The following is a 15,206-nucleotide window of genomic DNA, read 5'->3' as shown; positions in this document are numbered from 1 at the left end:
TCGATGTCGGAGCACATTCTGGAGAGTATAATCTGATGCGCTCTTTTATGAATGGTACCAGAGTTACTTCTACCAAACATGCACAGAATGGAGGTATTATCAGTAGTGCACCTAGTTATGGCTACTTGCGAGATAAACGTTATCATGAGCATGGAAGAGAGCATAATCTGAAGGGCAATAATAAGTAAATACGGGGACATGAATAGCAAAGCTAACAGTAAGTCCAATGCACACATAGCAGACAAATATCTAAGAAAGATGGTCCAACTGCCACTACACCTACCAGACGCTACTAGCTCAGGGTCTATTTACTTTTTGGACAACCAGCTTGATAGAGGAAAGAGAAAACCTTATATCAATCTAGCAGCGAAAACAAAAAGGAAAGCAAACTATACTTGTGACATCACATATTCAAGCAATTCTGAAATTGGGTTTGACTATTTGCGTGACAACCTTGGATGAAGTAAAGAGGACCTTGTTATGAGATGGCCAAAGACATTTAACTATGCTATTGCTAACAAGGTTGAATTGGTCCTAATTGGTGATGGTAGAAATCCTTTGCTGATAAGTGGTGAGGCCCCTAGTGATGCCACATGATTTCCAGTAGCCGCTCAGGTAACCAATCTTCTTGTGCGGGATTATCATTATAATGTGGAGCTCACTAAGGAGGGCATAGCAATTGCAGAGCGAGCTCTTGACACAAATGACTTGTGGCATGAAAGGGATCCTTGGGCAAGATTTGTGATAAATGCTTTAAAGGAAAAAGAGTTCTATCGACGGGATGTGAACTACATTGTCAAAGATGGTCAAGTGCAAATTATAAATGAGCTAACTGGAAGAGTTGAAGAGAAAAGGAGAAAGTGTAGACGACATTCATTAGTCAGTACAAGCTAAAGAAGGCGTGGACGTACATCCAAACATGTTAGTTGTTGCACAAATAACATATCAATCGTTGTTCAAGCTATATCCCAAGCTATCTGGCATGACCAGAACTGCTAAAAAAGAAGAGAAGGAATTTCTAAAAAAATTATCAGATGCCTGTTGTTGAAGTGCCAACAAATTTGACTAATATTCGCAAGGATTTACCTCTTCAATTTTTTGCTACTACTCGTGGAAAATGAGAGAAAGTCAGAGAAGAAGTAGAATACATGTACAGGTTGGGTCGTCCTATTTTGGTTGGTACAACTAGTGTAGAACATTCTGAATATTTATCTCAACTTCTTACGGAATGGAAGCACCTCATGAAAACTCTCACACACAAAAAAAAAATGGAACAAGCTTGAAGTTTTAAGAAATTGGGAAGATACAGAGAGGCCTACTCTGGGAGAGATTGTTCAACATGATATCGATGAGAGGTGGCCAGCTGACAAGAAGACAAGTGCTAGCTTCGAAAGAGAAAGATATGACATCAATTTCCAGCGAGAAGGATGCAAATGAAGATTATCTCAAGGAAGATCTAAGAAAGGTTTGGAACGAGCAAAAGGAGATGAGAAAAGCTCTAAGATTGCAAGTTGTATTGAAAGGTTACAAAGATTGCCGAAGCAGCTAACAACTATGGTAAGGAGATCAGACATGCCGTTAACAAGATGCATTGAATGTATGATGAGATTGCTACGGGAGCTATACATTTTAGAGCTGTCCGGGATAAGTCAATTGTGTCCGGATAGATAAAGTTAGTAGCAAGATGAATCAGTGATTGGATATGTAAACATCTTTAGGAATTCTAGCTAAAAGTTTTGTTTTTGCAAATATAGGTTAATTTTGTTAAGGTTAATTAACCTTCCCAAAATCACATATTTTGGAGGTGGTTATTAACCATGAAGAGGTAGTTATTAACCTTTATGTCTATATAAGGACCCCTGTTGGATTTGTAAAGGGACTTTTTGGTTTTAAAAATAAGGGAACACTATGCTGAAATTTTCGTATAGAGATAAATTTTTGAAAGTATGTACACTTTTTATCTTTGAAATAAAAAAATCTCTATTATCTTCTTGGTGCAAGGAAATGAAATGAGATGTGCTTTGGGTTTCTTATTCTAAAATCAAAATTGTCATCCGTTGTAGTAGACATTCTCATGGAATTGTGTGAGTGTTTATGAATAATGAATGTGTTTGGTAATACTGGTTGCTTTCAAGCGTAGTTCTTGATCACCTTTGTTATCATTCTTGTTTACCCAAAAAGGTTGTGAGGGTGTGTAGTGCATTTTTCCTGAGCAACTTTCTCTTGATCTTTGAAGTTTAAGATTCTTTATTTGAAAACTCTTTAAAATAATTATATCATATGAGGGAGCTACCCCTCTAAACATAGAGGAAGGCCGCATATCAAGGGCCTATCCAACTGTTGTGAACGATTTGCCACATACTCCATTGAAAAAATTCTACTATGAAAAATCTATTTACTAACAGAATTTTTGGTGACTCCGCTAGGGAGATTGAACAAGAAAGATTAACAGTTGCCTATAATGAAGCAAAATGGTGCTATTGCATGAGAACATTTTTCCAGTTCTCCAACTGAACCTCAGTTTCCAAGACACCCAGGAGGATATCATTTCAGACTTGAACACTCTAGCCTAGAGGTGTAGGCGAACTGCACAGCAATATCATCAAGTAAATCAAGTTCTTGAAGAAGAAGAAGAGTTTGAGGAAATGTTGCAAAGAGCTCCTATTGGTCAGAACGTTGTAGTCATTGAAAGAATAGTAGTCATTCCAAAAAGAAACAAGCAAAATCTTGGTCACATTTAAGGGCAAATAAATAATAACCACTAAGTTGGCTGAAAAACCATACACCCATGTAGATAGACAAAAGGGTTTGGTAGACGAAGATTTTGAAGCCCTTTGGAAGTTAGATTTCAAGCTAGTTACTCCTAAGAAGAAGAAAAAGTTCAAGTCTGTTAGTAGGTCTTCTTCACCAATTAAGGCTACTATTTCTCCTACAACCTTTCAAGCTTTGATTCTACCAGGTACTCTTGTACATCTAGCTATAAATTTGCAGCCCTTGAATATCATTCTTCCGACTATGTCACATCAAGCACTGCAGCCACCAGTCCCATGGGGAGCTGCTATTGGTCCTCTAGCTTTGGGGAACCAATTACATGACATGCTTGTTGGTTCTTGAAAAATTCTTCCTAAGTTTTTTGGTGATGGAAAAGTCACTACTGATCAGCACATAAGTGCATTCTTTACAACAAGCGAAGTTCTCGCAATTCAACATGAAGATGTTTCTGTTTGTCTTTTTGTTGAAACACTCACTGAAGCCGTAGTTGAATGGTTTGGATAGCTACCAGTTGGATCAATTACTTCATGGGTAACTTTGATTCAAGCTTTTGAGAAGAGATTTAAAACTATTGAAGATGAACATTTGCTCCTTTCCTAGTTGACTCAAATGAAGAAGGAAATTCATGAGCCAATGCGAGAATTCATTGCTCATTTTAATCAAATGGTGAATCGAATTTCGATCAACAAAAGACCCACTGAAGAAGATCAAATGACTTTCTTCATCAGTGCTCAACCTTTTGATGTAACCTTTCAAATATGAAGAGCAAGACCTCCTAATCTAGTGGCTACGCAAACTTTGGCTATTGAGGTGGAAAATGACTTGCTTAGTTCAAGAAAATGGAGTCGTGATCTACAAAAGGGAAAAGGTCAACAAGCTCCTGTTGCTACCACTAATCCTTTATATCGAAAATTGGCTAATGATGTGCTACAACTGAAAGAGTAGTTGCCCTATAATCCTCCACCTTTGTATCAAGATATTCCAAGAAGGAATTTTATGCCATATCAACAAAATAGACAAACTAAATGGCTACCCCAATCAACACCAAGATTAGCCATCAAACATCCTGCATCATCTAGTAAATAGACTGCTATGTGTGATTTTCATTTAACAATAGATCATGATGGTGCAAACTATCTTGAGATGGCTAGATTCATGCAAATGCATTTGACGACGGAGAAAATAGAAGAATATGTGGCTCCTAAAAATGTAACAGAACCTACCGTTGGGACCTCTTCTATTAACTTTCTAAAATATGAATCTGATGGTGAGAAAGTTGAAGATATTATCAATCACTCTTGCAATGCAGCTACACCCAATTGGAGATAGAGATTGGAAGAAAAGTGTAGTAAAGAAGCAAAGGAGAAAGCTTTTGATGAGAGTGCTAAGTGGATTCTATCTTGTAAGCATACTCCCAAAGAGCCTTCACAAACAAAGGAGACAGATAAGGGTAAACTTTCTCCCATTATTGAAGACTCTTTTGATTTCATTGATCACTATAAGAAGACCAAAGTACAAATTTCCCAGTTGGACTACCTAAAGGCAAACCCTCATCAATTGGAAAGGTTGATTCAATGTGTTGGTAAAGGAAAAGGTTCACCTAAGATCACTAGTAACCATGAATCAGGAGTTTCTTTGGAAGTAGAAGATAATTTGGAAGGGCCCATGATTGAGAAAGAATCTTTTGTTGTAGCTTCCTTGTCAGACAAACCTGACCCTTTCTATGTTTCTCTTTATATAGCTCGATGCAAGTTAAGTAATTGTATCGTTGATTCTGGTGCATCTAATAATGTTATGCCTTCAAAGGTAGCCTATGCCCTAGGACTCTCTTTGAATAAACCATCTGGAAAAGTGTATTCTATGGAGATGAAACAAGTCTTGCTAGTTGACCAATTGAAAGATGCTCAAGTAGCACTTGTAGCGCATCCTGAGAAGAAGTTAAAACTGAACATCCTAGTTGTTGATATTCCTGCCAGTTATGGGATGCTTTTGAGCAGAATTTTTTGCAAAGATCTTGGTGGTGAGATCAAGATGGACATGTCTCATGCCCTTATCCCGATTGGAGATAAAAAGGTTAAGCCTAATCCTGAACCTAAAGCCAAGTATACAGTCTTGAAATCAGATGATCCAAGAGCTGAAATATTGTATGTTGATACTGGACATGGAACATATATGATGACATCCATTGAAGAAGATGTAATTGAGCCTTTCATGCTTGATATAACCAATGAATTATGGTCAATGGAGTTTGATGGAAGTTCTTCTTCTTCTAGTTTAGGTGTTGAGATAGTGTTGATATCACCGAAAGGAGAGATATTTCCAAAAGCTTATAAGTTAGCTTTTGAAACCACCAATAATATTGTAGAATACGAAGCCTTTCTACTTGGCCTCGAGTATGCAAAAGAAAAAGGAATAAAACAACTCAAAGTATCAGGAGATGCAAAATTAGTTGTCAACCAGGTGTGGAGGCAATACCAAACAAAGAATGCCAAACTGAAGGCATATAGAAATAGAGTGTGGGATGAGATTGAACATTTCGATGCTTTTTCTTTATATGCTACCCCTCGTGAACAAAATTCTAAAGCAGATTGTCTTGCAGTCTCTGCATCTCTACTTATTCCTCACCCTAAGTTCAATAGAGATGTTTACACAGTAGAGATGATTCATAGACCCAGTGTGCCTGATAATGATTGACACTGGCAAGTTTTTGATGATGATGGGCAAATCATTGCATTTCTTGAGGGAAGGCCTCCATTTTCAGACCTGAAATTTGAAGGATCGTATAATCATAATGGAACACCAGGAGATGACCCTAAGGTTATTCAATTGGATGGTAATGTTATCCTGAGAGGATAAGTCACCCTAGAAAGTCTTTTTGATAAGGAAGATAAAAGGAAAGAGAAAGTTGAAGACACTAAACCTTCTAGTTGTTCGGGTTATGAGAAAGTAAATATTGGTTCTGAAGAAAATTCAAAGATTGTCCTAATAGGGAGAAATTTGTCATCTAAAGAGAAAGAAGAATTCACGATGTTGTTGAAAGCCTACCAAGACATTTTTTATTGGGGTTATGAAGATCTAAAGGAATTCATGAATGGGAAATTTAAGCATCAAATTCCTTTGAAACCTGGTTCAACTCCCTTCCAGAAAGAGAAAAGGAAATTCAATCCCAAGGTAGCCAATGCTATTTTCAATGAAGTTGATAAGATGCTTAAAGAAAAAATTATCTATCCCATTCACCATTCAACATGGGTAGCTAATATCATTCCCATCAGGAACAAGAATGGTGAGATAAGAATATGTGTTGACTTTCGCAATTTGAATCAAGCGTCACTTAAGGATAATTATGGACTCCCTGTCATGGATCATATTTTGCAATTGGTATCTAGCTCAGAACTCATGTCAATGCTAGATGGCTTCTCCAGTTATAATCAAATCACTGTTGCACCGGAAGACCAACATAAAATAGCTTTTACCACTCCATCGGGTATGTTTTCCTACAATCGAATGGCTTTGGGTTTAATAAATGCTGGAGCCACCTTTCAATGCATGATGGATCATTCATTTGCAGACCTCAAGAATAAGATTATAGTGATGTACCTTGATGATCTTACAATATTTTCAAAACATAGAAAAGATCATGTGCACCATCTGGAAACTATCTTGCATCGATGTCAAACCCATGGCATCTCATTGAATCCTAAGAAGTCTACATTTGGGGTGATAGAAGGTAAACTACTAGGGCATATTGTCTCTAAAGAGGGTATTCGAATACATCCTAAATGGGTGAAAGCTATCCAACAGTTGTCACTTCCCATGAGTAAACTAGGAGTCAGATCTTTCTTTGGGAAGATAAACTTCATAAGGAGGTTCATGCCTGACTTCTCTAAGATTACAAAGTCAATTGTGGATATGATGAAAGGGAATAAAAATTTTAAGTGGACAAGGGAAGGTAAAGCTTCTTTCAAAAAAATCAAATCTACGATTGCTAATGCTCCTACCCTTTCTTATCCAAATTTTTCTAAATATTTTCATTTGTATTGCTATACATCTGAGAACACTTTATCTGCTATACTTACACAACTTGAAAAAGACAATATTGAGGCCCCAATAGCATTCATGAGTATCCCTCTTAAGAAACATGAATTGAAATATTCTTTGATTGAGAAGAATGCATATGCTTTGGTCAGAGCAGTGAAACAATTTAGATTCTACATCCTAAACTCTCACTCCAAGGCATTTGTTCCTGATTCGGCAATGAAGATGCTTCTGACACAACCAGAGATTGGTGTAAACAAAAGGGCCTCTTGGATAGCTAAAGTACAAGAATATGATCTTGATATCAAACCTATAGAGTATGTCAGAGGAAAAGGTTCGTGTAAAGCTATTGCAGAAGGATATTCTAAAGATGAAGAAGAAATGGAGGAAGAAATGCCATTAGTTTTATTCATTGGTAATTTTGATGACTGGTTTTCCAATATTGCCTATTTTCTAACATAAGGAGAATGTCATGCTCATTTATCACCTAAAGAGAAAAGGACCTTAAAATTGAAATCTGCAAAATATATTCTATGGGGTGATGCTTTATACAAGAAAGGGATAGATGGTACCTTTCTAAGATGTGTTGATTCTGAGCAAAGGAAAGAGTTGCTTCAGTTGTTTCATAACGAAGCATGTGGAGGTCATTACTTAGCATCAATAACAACTTACAAAATTCTGAGAAATTGTTTTTACTGGCCTAGGATGTTCAAGGATGCAGATGAATGGGTCAAGAAGTGTGACTCTTGCCAATATTTGAAAGGAAGAGTCCAATTAGCAGAACTACACTTGAAGCTAGTAATAATTGAAGAATCCTTTCAACAATGGGGTTTGGATTTCATCGGTCCTATTCATCCTTCATCCACTGCTAGACACACTCACATTTTGATGGCAACTAACTATTTTACCAAGTGGGTCGAAGCTATTCCAATCAAACAAACAACTTTAGAAGTGGTGTGCAATTTTATCAAACAAAACATTTTGAGTGGTTTGGTGTTCCTAACAAAATTGTTACTGACAATGCTACCAACTTCTCCTCCCAGGAGATATCATCCTTCTGCTATCAATATGGAATCATTCTCTCTCACTCCTCAGATTATTTCGCACAAGGAAACGGTCAGGCAGAATCGAGCAATAAAAATATTATGACCATTGTGTGGAAATTGATAGATGTTAACCAGAGGTCTTGGCACAAGCACTTATATGATGCAATTTGGGTAGATCGTACTACCAAAAAGAGAGCAATAGGATTATCTCCCTTCGAGATCCTGTACGGAACTGAGCCAACTCTTCCTCTTCCTTTGGAATTATCTACCTTGAAGTTATAGAATGCTATTGAGAATTATGAATTCAAAGATGCTCTTGAAAAATGAATGTTGTATTTGACAAAGTTGGAAGAAGAGAGATGTGGTTGTAGACAGAATTCAGGAACATCAATCCCGCGTAAAGAAGTTATTTAATAAAAAGACTAAGTAGAGGGTGTTTCAAGAAGGTGATATTTTCTTCATTTTGACATAAATGCCGAGAACCAAAGGGCTTACATGAAAAATTTGACTCCTTATGGAGAGGTCCTTTCTAGATTAAAAAGGTATGTGGAAAGAACTCCTTTATTTTGTCATACCTAAGTGGTACCCAATTGCCCTTCACTTATAATGGGCAACACCTGAAGCATTATCATTAGTAGAAGGTGTCATACACCTTTTTGTATATAAGTTGTCCCATTTTTGGTGTGCTCTTGTCAGTTTGTGTTGCTTTAGTTTTCCTTTCTACTGTCCCATTTTTGGTGTTCATTCCCCCTTTTGTAAATTGATCCCTCAGATGACTCTATTTGACAACCCAATGGATAAGGCACTATTCTAGTTATTCTAGATTTGAGCTTCGTCCTTGTCAATCCTTGTCCCCAGATAGAGCCAGTTGTTACCTGGTCATCAAATGTTTCAATTTTGAACTTGTTGATCCCCTAGTTATGTGTGAAATATGTCCCATTTTGGTCATCAAAATGATTATATTATCTTTGATTTTTTCTGAGTTTCTGAATCTTCATATCTCTAGCTCATTCCCAGCTCCACCCAACACTTGAAATTTTTAAAATCTTACTTCTGAGCCCCAAGTTATCGCAGGTTAATGGAGAGACCCAAATTACACATTTTCAAGTTTATAATTAACCATTAACCTCTCAAATAGGTTAATGATAACTTCCAAATTGTGCATTTTGGAGTAGGTTAATTAAGCTCTCCAAAAACACGTATCCATTAACCTCTCAAATAGGTTAATGATAACTTTCAAATTGCACATTTTGGAGTAGGTTAATTAACCTCTCCAAAAAAGCATATATCTTAACCTCTTCGAGACGGTTATTAACTTGTTTGAAAATTTCTCTAACCTGTTTAAAATTCTTCTATGAAAAGTCACACATGCAAAATGGAAGCTGCTTGTGATCATCAACACATTTCTTACAAAACAAGCATTTAGAAATATAGCTGTACATAGGCATGTGTGGCTAATTATCATGGCATTTCCAGTGTTCCTATTCTCGAACAAAACCCAAACTAAGAATTACAAGACAATGAAATGTGTAGGGAGAGAATGAATCAGGATGGCTTCAATGCCTATGCCCATCTTCTCTAGGTGTGCAGTAGCCTCACATAGTTTATAAAACTTCATGCTCACACTCCAATTAATGGTCTTTGACATAACATAGTTTTGGGTACCAAACTTGTAACTTTGTACGCCAAATTCGATGATTTGGGTGATACACGCAAAGTGTTTAACAAACTAAGTGAATGAAATGTGTTCCTGTGGAATGCATTAATAAGAGGATAGTCTGAGAAAGGCTTTTGGCAGCAGACGCTTGAATTTTATTTTAAAATGCGAGCTGCAAGCACACATCCTGACTTCTTAACTTTTCCCATTGTAATACAGGTATGTGCAATGTTATTGGATTTGTAGAAGGGTAAAGAGATACATTGTCATGTTGGTAGGGGTTCGATCAGGCCTGAGACAATTGAAAAGGAATCATCAACAGAATACGGTCAGCCAATTCAAAAGTCCACTTGCTTGGGTGCAACATGATCCATTATATGAAACATGAAGTCTTATTGAATCAAAGGTGAAAACGAAAAAATGGTTCCCTACTATTCATTCATAAAATACTAAAATGGCATACATAACTGATGTCAGAGCACATTCTAGAGAGTATAATCTGATGCACTCTTTTATAAATGGCACCAGAGTTACTTCTGTCAAACATGCACAGAACAGAGGTATTATCAGCAATGCACCTAGTTATGGCTACTTGCAAGATAAACGTTATCATGAGCATGGAAGAGAACATAATCCGAAGGGCAATAATAAGTAAATACAGGGACGTGAATGGTGAAGCTAATAGTAAGTCCAATGCACACATAGCAGACAAATATCTAAGAAAGATAGTCCAACTGCCACTACACCTACTAGATGCTACTAGCTTAGGGTCTATTTACTTTTTGGACAAGCAACTTGATAGAGGAAAGAGAAAACCTTATATCAATCTAGTAGCGAAAACAGAAAGGAAAGAAAACTATACCTGTGACATCACATATTCAAGCAATTCTAAAATTGGGTTTGACTATTTGCGTGAAAACCTTTGACTAAGTAAAGAGGACCTTGTTATGAGATGGTCAAATCCATTTAACTTTGCTATTGCTGACGAGTTGACTCATTCTTGATCGGTGATGGTAGAAATCCTTTGCTGATAAGTGGTGAGGCCCCTAGTGATGCCGCACAGTTTCTAGTGGCCGCTCAGGTAGCCAATCTTCTGGTGCGGGATTATCATTATAATGTGAAGCTCACTAAGGAGGGCATAGCAACTGCAGAGGTAGTTCTTGACACAGATGACTTGTGGAATGAAAGGGATCCTTGGGCAAGATTTGTGATAAATGCTTTAAAGGAAAAAGAGTTCTATCAATGGGATGTGAACTACATTGTCAAAGATGGTCAAGTGCAAATTATAAATGAGCTAACTTGAAGAGTCGAAGAGAAAAGGAGATGGGTAGACAACATTCATCAGTCAGTAGAAGCTAAAGAAGGCGTGGACATACATCCAAACACGTTAGTTGTTGCACAAATAACATATCAATCATTGTTCAAGCTATATCCCAAGCTATTTGGCATCACCGAAACTGCTAAAATAGAAGAGAAGGAATTTCTAAAAAATCTATTAGATGCCTGTTGTTGAAGTGCCAATAAAGTTGACTAATATTCGCAAGGATTGACCTCTTCAAGTTTTTGCTACTGCTCGTGGAAAATGAGAGAAAGTGAGAGAAGAAGTAGAATTCATGTACAGGCTAGGTCGTCCTGTTTTGGTTGGTACAACTAATGTGGAACATTTTGAATATTTATCTGAGCTTCTTATGGAATGGAAGCACCTCATGACAACTCTCACACACAAAATAAAAATAAAAATGGAACAAGCTTGAAGTTTTAAGAAATTGGGAAGATATAGAGAGGCCTTCTCTGGGAGAGATTTTTTAGCATGATATCGATGAGAGGTGGCCAGCTGACAAGAAGACAAGTGCTAGCTTCGAAAGAGAAAGATATGACATCAATTTCCAGCGAGAAGGATGCAAATGAAGATTATCTCAAGGAAGATCTAAGAAAGGTTTGGAACGAGCAGAAGGAGATGAGAAAAGCTCTAAGAAATATTTTTAAAGAGCGGGAGGAGATGCTGAAAATGATCAAGAATAAAGTTTTCAGGGTTGAGGAAAGAAAAGGAGAAAACTTTCTATAACCGAGCACAACGATCGAGGAGAATCAGAAATCTCTCATGGAGCGAGATGACAACGAAGGAGAAAGTTCACTACAATAGTATGCTAGGACTGAAGGAGGTGATTATTACAGATACTCTTATAGCAAGTTGTGTTGAAAAGTTACAAAGATTGCCAAAGCAGCTGACAATTATGGTAAGGAGATTAGACATGCCATTAACAAGATGCACTAAACATATGGTGAGATTGTTGTGGGAGCTATACATTTCAGAGCTTTCTAGGATAAGTCAGTTGTGTCTGGATAGATAGAGTTAGTAGCAAGAAGAATCAATGATTGGATATGTAAACATCTTTAGGAATTCTAGCTAAAAGTTTTGTTTTTGCAAATATAGGTTAATTTTGTTAAGGTTAATTAACCTCCCCAAAATCACGTATTTTGGAGGTGGTTATTAATCATGAAGAAGTAGTTATTAACCTCTATGTCTATATAAGGACCCCTGTTGGCTTTGTAAAGGGACTTTTTGATTTTAAAAATAAGACAACACTATGCTGAAATTTTGATCTAGAAATGAATTTTGGAAAGTATGTATTCTTTTTATCTCTAAAATAGAAAAATCTCTATTATCTTTTTGGTGCAAGGAAATGAAATGAGATGTGCTTTGGGTTTCTTATTCTAAAATCAAAATTGTTATCTGCTGTAGTAGACATTCTCATGGTATTGTGTGAGTGTTTATGAATAATGAATGTGTTTGGTAATACTGGTTGCTTTCAAGCGTAGTTCTTGATCACCCTTGTTATCGTTCTTGTTTACCCAAGAAGGTTGTGAGGGCATTAGGTGCATTGGTCCTGAACAGCTTTCTCTTGATCTTTGAAGTTTAAAATTCTTTATTTGGAAACCCTTTAAAAAAATTATATTATACAAAAGAGCTGCCCCTCTAAATGTAAAGGAAGGCTACATATCAAAAGCCTATCCAACTGTTGTGAATGATTTGCCACACACTTCATTGGGCAAATTCTACTATGACAAATATGTTTACTAACACACCTCTCTGATGCCCTCGAGCTCAGAGCTCAGAATATATTTTACTCATCATATTCTGCATATACTTTCTCTAAGAAATCGTTGGTGATTTTGTTTCTGCAAATAACAGAAAGATCAAGCTGAAACAAATCATATTTCTAGCTCCAAGTTCGCATCAAATCCGTCGATAGAAATCAATCTGAAATGAAATTGAAGTAATCACCTGAACTGTAGCACCCAACAGGTTATTGATAACCGATTTCTTTACCATGCATTGAAAATCCCCATAGTCGCTCATGGCAACCATACATTTTTCCCTCGTAAGAATTGCCAAAGCCTTTGAGAGTTTTCTGGTTGAAATGGACGAGTATTTGGTGACCATGGCCTAGATTTTTCAAATTTCATCAGCAGATTTTAAAACAGGGCACTAAAATATTTATTTGTTCTTCTGTGATCAGGGTAAGATTAGGGCTAGTAGTGGAGGGAAGATGAAGGTAAACAGAACAAAAACTTCCCATCATTCCATTAGGAATCATGTTACGAATCTTCTGTAGCATCAAGAAAAGGAGGGTAAAAGCAAATTATTCTGTGGATTATAGGAAAAACACAACAGAATACAGAAATAATTTCAAAAAGAAAGCAAAACATTCTGTGTAACATACAAAGAGAAAATAGAATGATACAGAAGGAATCTCATCTGCAGAGGAATTATAGAAGAAATCTCAGGCGGTATGAATTGCTTCAACCGGATTGTTGTTAGCGATCTATATTTACAGCTTCAAACTTAGAGTTGGACCTGTCTCTTAATCTCTTGCCGACCACCGTAAGGCTGTATGAGTTGCAGGCGACAAAACAACCAGCTATTCAAGTTTCTCATCTCTACAACAGTCACACTCTCGGAAACCCTTTCTTCCCATTGATTACCTTAACAGTGCCCTCAACTATGTTTAAATCTTCTGCTGTCGAATAGTTCTATGCAGAAATTTCATGGAATTTCAGCCGAGGGTTTAAAAAGCCACCAAGCTCATTGTGGACTGCAAACTGGGCATCAGATAAATCTTCTAATGACAGCTCTGAACAAAGCTTCCTCCATGTTCCAGAGATTCTTAGAACTTTGCAGAACTTTTTAGAAACTATCATACATTATATTATTGGTATTTTTAAATTAAAAAATAAATAAAAGTTCAGGAAAATTGAAACCAGCCAATCAAAAAAGAAAATATTAGTTAAAAAATTAATTTAAAAATAAACTTGTTTTCAAACTTTGTCAAACTTTAGCAATTGGAATAAAGTATGTAAGAAAAATTTATTGAAAAAACATCGGGGAACAGTTCGCTGCCTATATATAGGCAGGGACTAACAATTTCCAGCGGAACAAGAATCCCATCAGAGACAACTTGGGTGAACTGCCCTCTGCCACAGACGCTTCTAATTTTACAGATCAGGTGTCAACAAATGTGAAATTAATTGTTAATGAGGTAAGTATAAGCGTCTTGTGAATATTTATTTGGGTTTTCCATCAATCTTCGTTGTGTAGAACGGCAAACAATAAAAATGTGTATATGAAGGATTCATTAGTTTTGTTAAATTGAATTTGGGATAAAAGGTCGACAGATTCATACTTTGATTAATTGGAAGAATAAATTGTAACATTGTTATTTCCTCTAGATTATTCTCCATCATTGAGTAACTAGTTCGAGATATAATAACAGCGAGTAGAAAAAAGGTCAATAGATTCATACTTTGACTAATTGGAAGAATATATTATAACTTTGTTATTTACTCTAGATTATTCTCCATCATTCAGTAACTATTTGGAGATATAATATCAGTGAGGTTTTTTGGTTTGATTCTTAATTATGGTCATTCAAACAGTCTTAACAAATGTATTATTAGTTGGTTGTATATATATATATATATATATATATTAATAAGGAGTGTGATATTTTAATTTTGTTGGTTGATAATTAGCTAATTTAAGTACTACTATGGAGACATTTAGACACAAGTATTGACATTTTGGCTGAATGGCTAATGGTAAAGATCATAGTAGATTCTAGGAAACACTATGAAATGACCATTTTTCTAGGAAGAGAACCTGACTACCCAGCCTTAGCGTTAAGCAAGTAGCTCGCATTAGAAAACATAACAAAAATATTGTCAGAATCTAACATGATTTAGAATCTATAGGGCATGAAATTAAGATACAAAGTATTGAATCGTTTCGAGATGAGTTCTGAAATTCTTAATATCAATTATATTTATTGTTACACAATCTTTCATTGGTCATTTTATATGATTTTTCTATCAAAAATCATTCACATAAATTTAAAAAAACCTTTCTATTAGATTGATTTCAAAATTTAAAGTTATTAATTAATTGTTTTATATCATTCAAATTTTGTAAAAATGATTTCCACATGTACAAAATTCAACCATTTATTGTGGACTCAATCTATTTTTTTTAAAACATGTTTAGATGGGTACGTGCCAAGGGGGTCTAGACAAGTCTTAAGTGAAAATGAATGGATCTATAATAACAGTTGGGGTTTGTTCTATGAGGTTTATACTCCTTTGTATTCTTAACATAATTAGCAATGGAGAATAGGAATGTAATATTGGGAATAAGAATG

The sequence above is a fragment of the Cupressus sempervirens genome, chromosome 11, assembly GCF_028749045.1.
Source record: "Cupressus sempervirens isolate cs-2001-9-10 chromosome 11, ASM2874904v1, whole genome shotgun sequence".
NCBI classification, from domain to species: domain Eukaryota; kingdom Viridiplantae; phylum Streptophyta; class Pinopsida; order Cupressales; family Cupressaceae; genus Cupressus; species Cupressus sempervirens.
The sequence above is the reverse complement of the archived record's forward strand: the minus strand, read 5'-3'. Positions refer to the sequence as shown.